Source organism: Manacus vitellinus, unplaced genomic scaffold (assembly GCF_001715985.3).
Source record: "Manacus vitellinus isolate BGI_N305 unplaced genomic scaffold, ASM171598v3 scaffold_13_pilon, whole genome shotgun sequence".
Lineage (NCBI taxonomy): Eukaryota > Metazoa > Chordata > Aves > Passeriformes > Pipridae > Manacus > Manacus vitellinus.
In genome coordinates, this window is record NW_021938999.1 from 2,534,429 (window position 1) to 2,548,882 (window position 14,454).

Genomic DNA, 14,454 nt, shown 5'->3' on the forward strand with positions numbered 1-14,454 from the left:
TCTAATGCTGACAAACTTCAAGCCAGTTTTTCAGAAATACAATTTTAAGTGTACAGAACTTAAATTGAAATAATCTGATCTGACATACTATAGCAGAAAATGTGCAGATGTCAGCCTACAACTCACTGTTAAGAAAAAAATGAGCCTATGTGTTCAGTTATAAGACATTTTTTTCCTTCAGTTCTCTTTTCAGAGTCAGAATTATTAAATAAAAATTTGTTCTTTGAAATTGCTCTTGGAGCTTAAGTGTAAAATTTTTTCCCATTTATAGTAAAATCACCAATAGAAGGAAATTTTATATTTTCAGTTATTTTCCTATTCAAAGGTTTTCTTAAGGGAATTATATAAATTTGTAGTCTATGAATAATTAAAAAAAAATCAAAAATTTGTGTATTGATATTTTTTGTTGTTGTTGCAATTGTCTACACACCTACAGCCATTTTTGTCTAAAAATAACAGGCAATTTGAATAAGAAAATTGAACTAGTAAAGTCGTCAGTATTCACAACTTTGAGAGTAAAGGATAGGTAGAAACAAATTCTGATATGCAAACATATGCTCATACATGATCCCTTTTTACCACAGCTGATTGCTATAATTTTTGACTTATTGTCTTGGGTGGGTTGCTTCCTGGTCTGGAAATCCACATGGACTTCTGGCAGCTCCCATGGAATGGAAGAAATCTTCCATCTGCATCTTCATGCTTCACATAACAGTTGCTAAATATCAATGGGTTTAATAATTTAAACTGCTATGATTTTGTGTGTGGTGGGCAAGGAAGGTGAACTCGTAAGGAATGTGCTCATCCTGGTGAAGACGATGGCCTTGCTTTGCCTCATTAAGGTGATTTACAGTTCTGCTCCTGGTTGTGCGAGGAACAGATTCAGTCAGTCAACAATTAGGAGAGGAACAAACATTCATACCACTGAGAGGTTAATGTTTTGATTTTCTGTCAGAGGAATATTTTTGGATGGCTTTACTTGAGAAAAACACTTAAGCATATTTAACTAATTTTTAATGGCATTCAAACTTGCCCTTAAATAGTTTGGGAATGACAGTCTATAATGGGAATTATAAATGCAAAAATGAATTGAACATGTAAAAATAAATAAATAGTTCCACCTGAATGAGGTAAAACAAATTAGTTCTCTTACCTGAATTTATGTCCTTCCAGTATTATCAGCTATTGCTTACCTAAGTGTGGTTTGGTTTTTATCTCATTAAAAAAATTAATTTTGCTGAGGCAAGAAATTTAAGGAAGAGTGTTTTTCATTAGATACAACTCTTCTGCATGGTTGGATCAACATCTGATATGTTTAGATACTACATGCCTTTGAACAAAAGGTCTAATACATGAAAATACCTGTTATTTTGTTGTATGATGAAACATTTCATTTATTAAAATATTATTTTTTTGGGATGTTGAATTTAATATATGCTTTAGTAAATAATGGGAATGGGCAAAGTTGTGGAGTGGTTGCAGTGGTGAAAGCATGCACGTGCTACAAAGTCATATCTACTATCCAAACTACCAGCTTTTAATGTATCAAAATAAGTACAACAACATAATTATTGCTGTTTATTTCAGTTTTAATGAGGAAACAAACATAATAATAAGTTAGAAGAAAGAAGGCTGACAGGTGTACTAACAAATGGACTTATAAAAGAAACAGATGCAATTTTGTTTTTAGCAGAGAGAATAACAAAAATAACTTAAAATTAAGAAAGTTGTAGTTAAGATCAAACATTTTTAAGCAATATTCAAATATATTAAAACATGCCCTTCATCTGCCTGAGACCATTAAAAATATCTGCAGTACAAAATATTTTATGGGTGTTTTTATGTCACTCTGAATGATTATTAAATATGCTATTTAAAAGAAAAACATTTTCTGTAGCACAATAGCCAGACAAACACTGTTGAAAAGCAGGTGAGAGCGGTTCCTCTCTGCGACATGGTATGGGATTTTTCCTGTGCAACAACCAATTTATGATAAACCAAAGCGTCAGTGTGTAACCGGGGCATGGGATATTCCATCTCTTAGTGGTGGAGGAACTGCAGAAGACACTATGTGGCTGTATTTCAAGACTACAGGACAGATTTGGATTGAACATGCAAGCTCTCCAATGCTGGAGACAAGCTGAAAATATAAAGGCAATGTACTGCAGTTTTAGCTCACGGGACAGGAGGCTGTTATCACCTAGGTATGTCCCTGGGCTATCCTGCAAATAAGGATTGAGTGTGACAGCTATGAAATCTCTCAAATTTTTACCTCCTCCCATGGTTAGACATGCATTTAAGAGGAATTTGATCTCTGTTTATTTCATAAAATAGTTCAGCATAGATCTTCTAAGATAAATGAATGCAGAAGATGCTTCATCACCAAAGAATGTAAATACATTATATTACTGGAAGCACAATCAGGGAAGTTATAGGCATGCATTTAAATACTTCACTTCAGTCCTTTTTCTCATTAGCAGGAATTTGATTAATAGGATCTCTGCAGCTTCATTTGTTAAGTTCAGTTAAAAAAAAAGGACAAGGAAACTCACTTCTGGTTTAAAATGTCAAAGTTTTCTGCCAGAGATTTCCACTTCATTTCCTATAATACTCAAATCTGGATGCATAGAAAAAATGCGAACATGTGGATATAACTTTTTGTGAGAGTCAAAAAGATATGTGTCATTCAAATGGTCAACCAAAGTATTTTGTTATAGCTTCTTACAGAGTCAAGAATATTTCTAAATCATCTGGACAGATTTAATAAATTCTGTAAAAAATATAAAGAGCCATGTTTATGTATAGTTTTATTATAGAAAGAGTATAGTAAGTACAAAATATTTTTGGTTAAAAAGAACAAAAGCATTCAATGTCTGCAGTCTGAAGAGACCTTTGGCACCCTCAGCAATTTCTATGGCAGACATCAGCTATGACCTTTTAAAGAGAAGCTTCTCACTAAAAAGTTGTCTTGGTAGGAAACTTCAAGGAAAGGCTGTTTACTTTTTCTTAATTAGTCTCCTAAAACTAAGCCCAGAGAGCAACAAAACTTATGTCATTGTGCTTGAATATGTGCAGTTGTCCACATATTCACAACATTCGATGTGACTGAGAGTATCATCCAAATGCTTCTTGAACTCTGTCAGGCTTGGTGATGTGACCACTTCCCTGGGGAGCCTGTTCCAGCAACCAACCACCCTCTTGGTGAACAACCTTTTTCTAATGAATTCTTAGCTCCTGCTAAGCCCAGAGCTAGAATTCTTGTATGGGAAGTGAAACAGAAGAATTTGAATACAGATCTGAAGGTTGTATTTATTTGGACCACTTTTGCAGTACATGCATAAAAAATACCAAATAAATGTAAACATATTTTTATATAAATTTATCATACACTATATGTATACATATAGTGGTTGATGTGGCAGTGTTAGGTCTACTGTTGGACTCGTTGATCTTAAAGGTCTTTTCTAACCTAAATGATTCTATGATTCCATAAACATTTCTCTATAAGCCTTTGAAAGGATTTTCAGCCACTGGCAATCAAAGACATTTCAGGGCATGAAAATGAACCTTGAAGGAACGTGTGCCATCCTTTGACACACAACATGACACCTCGTATGGCACCCATTGTATGACTCCTGTTGAAGCTGATGTTAAAAATGTTTATTGATATTTGTAAGAGCTGCAGTTCTTTTATTTTCATTGTTAAGACAAAGTCATGACAGTGACCTGCAGAACCTCACTACTGCATATTTAACTAGGCAGCAGCACATAATTCAGACACCTCAAACTGCGTTGGAGTATACCCAGAAGTATATAATACATAGACTTCTCTTACTATGCTTTCTGTCATGACACATATCAACACTCTGTAGTAAGTGCATTTATCACTGGCAATCCTGAACCTCCTTTCTGGCTGCTTCAGTAAACTGCATTATTTGTGAATCTAGATCATGCAAAGTCCTTATTGAATGTGATCAAACCTACAGTACTGGATTGGTAAACTGCATGTTTGTGCATCTGTGCTCATGCAAGATCTTCTTTTGAACTTGACCAGAGTCATAGTGCTAAATTGGCTATAATCAGAAACTAAGCCTAGTTGCACCCAGTCCCTCTGATCCCTGGGGACCAGCTGGAATGCAAAGGGGCTTATTTTCTGCTGAATTCCTATACCCTTCATGCAACAATCTGCTACTTGATCAGTGCCATCCGGTAAAAAAACTGAGCCTCAGTCTTTCATTTTCCACATTAATATCCTTGTCATCAGGGTTTGAAATTATCCACTTTATGCTCATTGGGTATATCTACAGGTCTTTGTAGACTGTGAAGGAATGAACCTTGGTTCCTAGGCCAGGTGGTGTGGATGTGTCTACATTCTTACTGCTCAAAGCTAATAGCTCCCGCAGAAGGCTGACTTCAGACATGCTCTCTGTGGACCCAGAAGAAAATTAGCCTCTATCAGGAGGGAACTGATTCACTTCAGAGGAGATACCATGAGTAGCATAGTACAAACACAGCATGGATGACCAGAAAACTAGCAGTTATAAGCAAACAGATATAAAAGTGAAATGACAGAGGAGAGGCATTTAGTGAATTTTTATATGAACAAACACCTTCAACAAGTGAGAATGTGAGGAGCTCCTCAAATTCCCCTACTTTTTGTTTAGATCAGTCGCCTAATGTTTTGGGGCAAGTCTCTTCCTTGAAAGGGGACAAGCAGCAAACACAAATCCAAATCTCAAGCATCAGTCATTAATGTATATTATGGAGTAACATTTTGGTTTTTTTCTGCAACACATACCCCAGGATTTGCACACTTAGCTCTTGAGATGCTTTTAAATGGTATGTCCGTTGCATAAAAAGGCACCTGCCTGATCGGGTACAAGTATTTTTAAACAGAAAGACAGGAGCTGTAATATTCAGTGATGCAAAAAACCTGTGCGGACTTTGCCCGAGGCAATATCTTTGACCTAGATTTGTTGTCTTTGGTTTTTAGACAAATTATAATTTAGTATTCATAATCTCTTACATGCTGAGCTGTTAGCTGAGGACAGTATCACCCATAAATAACTTCAAATAAATAAGCACAACCACACAGGAAAAATGGTAAAATGGAAATGGGATATGTTTGAACTGCAGAAATAAATAAAATGAGGTACCTACCTAGTAGCTCTGCTTCAGAAATTTAATAGCGTGCAATGACTGATACCATGACAGAACTGAGCTGACAATTTTATGTCAGGGAGATATTAGTCTGTCTTGAATTATTCCAGACTAATAAGCACATTAGTATTGTGTTGCTCATTTATCTATGTCTAGAGTTTAACAGAAAAAGGAAAGTAAAAAGAAAATTATTAAAAGGTGAAGACAAAATACTCACACAAGTAGGTCCATTTGGCCATAAGAACACTGTCTCTTGTCCCTTTTTACTTTAGAAAATAATTCTTATAATTAGTAATTTAAAAGGCAGCCTCCCTTTCATTACACTGGCACCATACCTTTGTAGCTTTAAGGTCAAAGAAATAAACAGCTGTGGCAAATGAATCCAACCAACTAGTCTGGTAGCTCCTCATGAGGAAGAAATGGATTGTGGCAAGACATCTGTAGAATTTTTCTAAGGCCGCTGTGATACAGTAGCTTAAAAAATGACATACAGATTTGATCATTTAGATTAGTTTAACAGAAAGATGGTTCTTTATAAGGAGAATAACAAATGGCAATAAAAAAATATTGGTACTTCAGCAGAAACATACTTGCTCAAATTGCATTTGCTCACCCCCCGCAGAGAGGAGAGAAAACCTTTTAGCACTCTTAAAAGTGAGAGACAACAGCACTGTCTAGAGCCAAGTGTTTCAGAGATGGGGGCAATGTGTGAATCATCCCTCGGCAGCGCGGCCAGTGCTCGCGATCCCCACCCTGTGCCGCGCTCATCGCTGTGGGGCCGAGCAGGCTGTCAGCCCTGCCATTCCTTTGTGCTAGTGAAGATGATGGTTTTATAATGCAAATAAAGGTCGACTGAAAACCTCTGCACCTATCTCCCTCCTGGCGACCTTCACCACGCTTCTCTCCTCTGAGACCTGGGATCTCCTCGATGAAAAAAGTATTCACTTTTACTATGGCTGCTCTTGGTGACTGTGACAAGGCACCTGCTTCTCTGTAGACATCTCCTGTCTGATTCAGCATAGACCAAGGAAATTACTGGAATCAAAGAAAAAAAGGATTGAGTGCCTATTTCCACTAAGGCCACAGCATTTCTGAAGTATAGCAACTGCAGAATTACTCATCTTGTTCAGTCAGGAATGTTCTCCTTCCCCAAAATAAATCTCCAATCTTTGGGGGCTGGAATTTCCCCAAACCAGAAAACCGTAACAGTCATGCAGACCGAAGGGCACAATCTAGTTTTTTGCCCTTACTGTGGTTTATCATGTTGACACCACAGAAATACAGTATTTTCTGGTCTTGACAGAAGTGCTTTGCTGTATCTGCAAGAAGCATTGCCACCACCAGGAGCCATAACCTTGTGCTGCCTGGAAAGGCTGTGCAGTGCAACACACAGTACTGCCACGGTAATGCAGCAGAGGTTTTGTCATTCTGCAACGGCTTTTGCTGCTGATCCCTCAGTACATGAAGGTTCTCCTACATTAGAAGAATCGTGGAATAATACCCCTACAGTGTACTTTTATATCAGAACATTCTTGGAGCAATACCCCCTACAGCATACACCCATACAATTGAGATTAGCCTCTGCTTCTAAACTCTAGTATTAGCACAAATGATAGCTGAAACGTAGCAAACTTTATCTTTAAGAGAGCAGACTATAGATTATGTAATGTTCCAAAATGACTAAATGCCCCTGATGAATTTATACTAAATTGCTTATTGACAGCTAGAGCTTTTTTGCTACTTAACAATGTGTCTTTCAGCACTTTCCTATAACAGACTGAAGGAAACTTACTGATGAACTTCACTGTAAAAATAAACACTGGAAGTAGAAAAAAAAAGCTATATGCAGAAAACGGATGAAGAAAAAAATCAGGACTATCATCAGTTGATAAAGTCAGGAGTACTTTGCCTAAATGAGGATGTGCTGTCCTGAGAGCACATACGAAGCACATACTAAATGGAGCAATGCGCACAAGATATTTTTCACGAGGATTGACTACGTGGGAGGAGGAGGAAACACTAAAACAGCTTCAGCTGAGAAAGAAACTACAGGTAATTATCTTGTATTGTCACCAAACCCCATATGTAAATATCCAGCAACGAGCTTATGGATCCTGAGGTTAGAAACTGTTCAGCTTCAGAAATTGAGTGTGAAGAAGATCTAATCTTGTGTTCAGCTATTCCAGAGCCAATTCCATTTAAATGACTAGATGTATTTGAACATGAACTATCAAAACTATGAAAACTCTGTAGAAGTCATAGGGTTGCTGTTTTCTTAATGAGCACAATTAGCACTAGAAGCAAATGGAATTTCAGGAGTCTCCATCTTGACTGAACAATTAGATCTGCTTCTGGTATACAAAACTGAACCAGGATTTCTGCACTGGCGTAACCAGATGAAATTGTAAGGGCTTGTTAAGCAAGAGTTAGACTAGTTTATTGCCTTACTCTCCTTACATTTTTATGAAAAATAAAATATTTTACCTCTAATAATAATGACTATTTATCTCTAATGTAAAGCAAGAAGCATGCCTGTTTCCTATATAACATATTAAATTAGTTAGCATATATATTATGGATATAAGTTCAAATCTTGATTCATTTTTCTTAATTTGAGTAAAGAAGCTTTCTCTAGAGGCAAACATAAATCTGACCACACAATGTCCTTCCAGAGCCAGTGATTGTTAGGAATGTGTCAAGATGAAATTACTTTTGCCCATAAGGAATCTCATTTTTTAATACTTTTAGGTTGACACTAATATTTGGTTTTTATGCCAGAATCAAAAGAATACATTTTCTGCCCCAGCAGGGCCAAAAGCTTGACAGCCTGACGGTGGCTTGGAGGTAGAGCAGATAAGGTCTGCTCTGATGGAATAGACCGTGGTGTTTCAAATGCTACTTTGCTGAGGACAGTATATTTCATTTAAAATACCTCATATTTTAATTTTCACTGTATTCAATATTAGTTTCAAGGGACGCCCATCTGTGACTTGACAGGTCCATTCCAAGGCAGACTTCTGCAGCTGGCTGCTGAACAGCTGCAGAGAAGCCCACAAGTAATGCTTGTTTTACCAACCTCCAGGTTCTGATAGCTTTTGGTTTACTGGGAGGCTGATTTAAATTTGAGCTTTCATATTCAGTTATTTTCATTTAAGACCCAAAACACACATGTACATGGTAATGTAGTGAGCTAGAAGTGTTTTTTGTCTTCTTTAACTCATTTTACTCCCTGAATTCAAGTTCGGATTAAACAGTGGTCACCATGAGGTATACAGAGGACAGCACAAAAAATTAAAATTCTCCAGCTAAAAAGAAAAACAAAGATGGAGAATAGAATGTAAGAAGATAATAAATGAAAATAAAATAAACAAAAAGGAGGAATAAGAAATTTTAAGAATTCTTAAGCAGTAATATTGTTATTGACAGTAAAGAAATATTATTCTATAACTGCAGAGTGGTGGATTCAAAGTAGAAAAAGGTAAATATTTGGTGTATTTTCCACTTGTCGGACTACTTTCTGTCAGATTCAATGTAAATCCACAATTTTGCATTATTTTATATGATTTGTAGTGCTCAGGTCTCTATAGTTGCTTCTGAGTGTAGTTGCTAGGCATAGACATACTTGCAAATTCTGATTTATGCTGCAGTGGTACTCTAGGAGTAAAAAGTTATCCAAAGAAAAGTTTTCAAACCTCAAAGAATTAACAATTACTTTATTTTTTTCTTTTTATTTACAAAAAAAATGCTTAAAAAGTCAAGTCCTGCAGGCGGTGGAACCTTCAGGATAACACAGAGTGCTGCCTTGTTTAGGATGAGGACAGATAGAAACAGGCACTGAGAAGGCACAAACTGCCCCTATTCATCTGAAACTAGGCTCTGCTAGACTAAAGACTAACACTGTTAACCCTTTCAACACCAAGGGGCAACATCAGGAAAAGCAGGCTGACTCCCATGTTCTCCATGATCTGCTTTTCTAATGGATTTACCACTCAAACAGGCCTACAAGTTTGGGGGAAAAAAAAGTCAGGTATTTTCTCTGGGGTTTTGATTTTACCAGGGTCACTGGCTCCATCCTCAGAAGCAGCATGGGGGTCTACATTAGAGTTGAGGATTCAGTGTTCAATCTGCTTTAACCTTGAGAAGCTAAGAAACAGTTACAATTACAGAATTCTATCCCAAAAGACAGAAGGCAAGCTTATCTGAGCAGAATTCTCTTACCTCCTTTCTTGCTCTTCTATTGTCAAAAGCCAAAGGCAAGTCTTCCTCCCTATGCAACAAGAATGTCTTGAGGGGCAATTATTAGCTTAAGGAATTGGTTAGCCCTTAAAACTTCTCAAAAGCAGTGCTATGCAGACCTCTCAAAACTAATTCCAGCTTTTGGCAGACTTGCCGTCAAATTGTGATCGACCACCAGGAGGCAGGAGGCAGATGTACTGCACTGCCTATGGGGGATCCCTGTCCTTTCACCTTCCAGATGCAGCTTCCAACAGTGCTGTCCACACATAAGCATATCTTATGCCAAAGGTAGGTCTACAACTAACATTAACCCCCAGCTTAATCATACAAGACTTAATTTAAGCTCATGAGTGATATCTGTTAAATGAAGGCCTAAATTAGAAATGGTTTACTCAGAGGTAACAAAGACATCTAACAATTTACAAGAGGATTTTTTATAGATAAAAAGAGACTCAGTAGAGTATCACCATATGAAATAAAAATACCGGAGCAAGTTTCATGTAGAAACCTCCCACGTTTTGGTAAGGAGACACTGTTGTTGTCTGTTGTCTCATGATTTGCATGTAGGTAAGCCCACTTTAAGTCAGAAATTCATGCTGTAGTGTTGATACTCTGGCTACAGGTCCTGCACAGATTGATGAGGCATTTTTAGTTCTGCTAGCTTAGAAAAAGATAGACTGCAGCTTCCTTATTTGCAAATACTTCCCACAGGGAGAAGGACTGTTCACCTTCAAGTTTTCCAGTAGATAGATTGTGAAAAATGAATGAGACTTACTTACAAGCTCAATTTAAAAGAATTGATCATCAGAAAAACAAAAGAGGATTTTCCTTTGCTCAGGGGAGAGTTAGCAAATGGAATAAGACACAGAAAGGACTGATAAGAACAGTCAGCAGAAATTGCTTCAAAAGAGACGAAGGAAAGAATTTAGAAGAAAAAATGTGAAGTATAACTGCTGGCTACAAATACAGATAGGATACCTTCTTTCTTAAGCTTTTGTGTTCTCTGTACAACACTAAAACCACTAAAAAGATTCCTCTAGCTCACACACATAAATATATTAAATCAAATTGGAAGCACATTCTAGGGAAAAATTAGTTTTCTGGTATAATAGCTAACAGACTGAAATTTATTTGTTCACTTAAATACTTGTATTGTCTTCAGTAGGGACTATCACATGCATATCCAGCTGCTATTAGATCATTTTATTCCAGACTATATGTGTTCTGGAGTCCCTAGTGACAATTACAAAATTCAACCACAAGCTATTGTTGAACTGTATGTATCTCCCATCTCTTTAAAAAGCTTAGGCTGGCATGACCATAATTATTAAAAAAAACTTTACATTACCATCACAGGCTTAAAAGTTTATTCAAATCTAATCTCTTCAAGATCAAGTTAGTCATGACCATGTTTCTAATTGAGTATTTTGATTTCTTTTCTCAAAGAACAATGGGCTAAATTCACTGTGGATACAAAGGAAGATGTCTGATGTAAGCTAATGATGGCTTGAAAAAGGAATAAGTTTTTGTGCGATTTTTGCATTTAGTTTGAGAAAAAAATAATTACTTTGTAATCACACAGAAATAATGGATAAAATATATTTTTTTAAAAAAGAAGAAAAATAAAAGCCTTCTATTTACCTAAAAATGACCTACTACCTTGAATAATAATGCTGCCACTAACACTTACATTAAATGCTCTAAACTGAGTATTCTGTAACTCTGACAGGCCTGATTTCTACTTGAAGAAAAACCCCACACACATTTTAGTAAGGATAATATCTTCTACTTTTCAGTAATAAGAAGCTGTGATGCACAACTAAAGCTACAATGCACAAGGACAGAAATGTTTGATTTCTTTCTTGAAAGAGGCTGAGACATCCAGGCATATGGATCCTGGTACTCCAGGTGACACTACATAGGGAATGTGACATCAGTAGGAGACAAAGCACTGGTTCTCTGTGTTGTCATGTTGAAAATGGCAGGGAGTCTTTGTCCCAAATTTTACTGCCTGAAAAACAGAAGCTGAACCTGCCAAATACGGAAAGCAAGCAGCCTGGATTTCAGGGGTTAAATGCAGTACATGATTAAACACAGCTCTCCTCCTGATTCTTTGGTGAACCTTCAGCTCTCAACAGGAGTCCGTGTTTCTATAGCAGAGATGGTTGGGTGTCCTGGAGTGTCTCAGTCTGTGTCTTTTTCATTGTTTCTTATTCACTACAAAACATATCCAGCATTTGAAAATTTGACATCTGCCAAGGATAGGTGTTAAATGACTCAATCAAATACACAATAGTAGTGAAAAAATACAGTTCCTGAAGCATAAGACAGTGCATGTAGGATACCGTTAAGTTTTAATGATTCACATCATCTGCTCACATTGACTTTGGCTGAGCATTTCATGGAAAAAAAAAAAAGTTGGAAAGAAGAAAAGGAACACAGAAGAGACATGGAAGATCTACTTCAAGGTTCCAGTTTGCCTTTGTAATCTGGGTAAATCATTAGGTCTAGGTTCTTATGGAACTGAGGTGAGCCAGCTTCCTGCAGGCAGTTTGCTTCATTTAGGTTCTCCCCTCCAGAATATTGTCAGCAGTTATTACAGCAGTTATGCCTTATGCCTTTCTGATGGGATGTTGAGCCACTAGATTTCAAGTCTCACCTATAAATTAAGCAGAGCAGGACTTTAAATCTAGCTTTTCCATCCTAGAAATAATTGAACCTAAATTTTTGGTTCATCATAATGTGCATAAACCTATATACGCTCTGCTAAGCCTGTATCTACTGAAAGTCAGCAACCACCTTAGAGGTGCTCTCCATGCACAAAAAAGACAGGGCCCAGCTAAGGAGACAGACTAATTTTGGGCAGGTTTTGGCTTCAGTCTTAATTCCAGCCCAATGACAAGGGGATGATTTAAGTGGTTTTGGAGTTCTGTTAATGTCACCTGGCAAAAAAAGACCAGAAGCAGCTCAGCGATGTATCTGAGCACATCTACAACAGTTAGGCACCCACAGGGCAAAGCTGCATGTATTTGCACTGTTCCCAATACAATGGCTCACAGATACTAGAGAGGCTTTGAATATGAATGTTCAATGAATTTGGAGAAGCTACTCAGTTTCAACAGCAATTCACATTTCTTAGAATCTAGTTTGCTTCTGCGTGGCACAAACATAATAAGGGAGTCTCACCATGTAGCCTAACATCACAGAACCTTCTATAAAGAGACGTAGGACAACATGCTTGGAAACCTCTGCAGTGTCTTTAGGAGCCATTCCCAGAGCTGCTGGAGCTCTGTGAAAGCTTGCATCAGAGTCCCAGTGACAGAACAGGAGCTGAGCAAGTCACTGTGGTCATTTAAAGGCAGGAGTTAAGTTTGAATGTAGGAATTTATCTTGCAAGGGGTAAAATAAGAGATTTCTTCTAATTCAGCAATATTACTCAATAATTTACCATTTGTACTTTGGCCTACACAAATATTGTATTTTTGATACAGGTCACAAAATGTGATTTCATTGGAGATACTGGAACTTATACTATAGTTTTATGGTTTTTAATTTCTCAATGGGACCAGGGCAGAGATGACAAGTTTTAATGTATTAAAGGTTTACAGAACTGAGAGGATAAGGTTTTCCTGCCTCACAATCTGATTTTCCATTCCATCACCTTCCTACGTTGATCACTATGCTCTGCAAGTTTCTCTGGTTTAAGTTAAAAAATTAAATCTTTGCAATAAGCATTTCCAAAACTCCAGTAATCAAGTGTCCTCTTGTTAACAGACAAATGTCTTACAGAACTGGATTCAAAACAGAAAGAAATGGCTTCTAATAATATTAAATAAAGTAAGAAAAGCAAACACTAAGAAAATTTCAAGAGTTCAGAGCATCAATCCCAAAAGCTGGAAGAAAAGCAATGCAGCACTCCATCTCTAACATAAGGAATCATTTAGCATGACACTTGAATGGCTGTGACAATACAAATCTGCTAATGTGGTATTAGTTGAACCAATTTAGAGAGCAAATTAGAATAAAAGGGTGTCTTGCATGTCAAATTGCTATGGACATCCAAGGCAAGGCAGAGAAACAGCTGTGAAAAAATGCTCTTTTAGCAGCAGAAAAGGCAAGGTTACAGACAAAGAAACACCATTGAATACAAGGTTGGACAACGCTCTGTCACACAAGCAGGAAGATGTATTTCCAAACATAGCATTATTGATTTTCAAATTCTACCTTCTCCAATGGCCTCATTAAATCTTTTCGGGGGGGAGGTGCCTTTTTTGTTTGTTTGTTTGTTTTTTGGGGGTAATTTTTTTTGTTGTTGGGTTTTTTGTTTTGTTTTGTTTTGTTTTTTCCCAGTAGGATTACCATAAACATACTGTGGAAATGTTTAAATGGAGACACAAACTGCAGTTCTCTGGGACACACAGCATATAACCTGGGAGCTAGAAACAGTCCTTAGCAGAGCTGACACGTACCCACTGCAGACTGGAAAGCTGGAATCATCTTATATCCAAAGCAATGGGGACTTTCCCTGTCCTGGTGCAGTCTTGCATCTAAAATAGCAAAACGTGATGATTTAATATTCCCAAGTAAATTTTCTATTTGTTTTGTTTGTTTCTTTAAAAGTGCTTCCTCCTATTCTGCTCTTCTTTTCCCAGATCCTCGAGTCCCTGCTCAAGCTATAACAGAAAAGGTAGCTGAGAGAAACAATTCTCTCAGCAAGGAACAAAAATAGAGGTTTTATTTCCATTCTTTATAAAAATTGGCATGTAAAAAAGAATAGTAAAAATCAAAATGCAGACACAGGAATATGTATTTGAGGAGACACAAGCACCACAGTGAGGAGGATTTCGTTTTCATCTTTTCTCTTTAATCCCTTTCATAGTTTATTGAATGTAATCAAGCAAAGTCAGTGAAGGGTTTTATAAGGAAGAGACAGTTCCCTTGTCGTCGTAAGAGACTATGTTACAACAGGATTTTAGAAATTTAGGTAATTTAGCAAGTCCTAAACAGAAAAAAAATGCCTGTACTTAAAGCAGATTGCTTTGCTAGGGCCCAATGTCT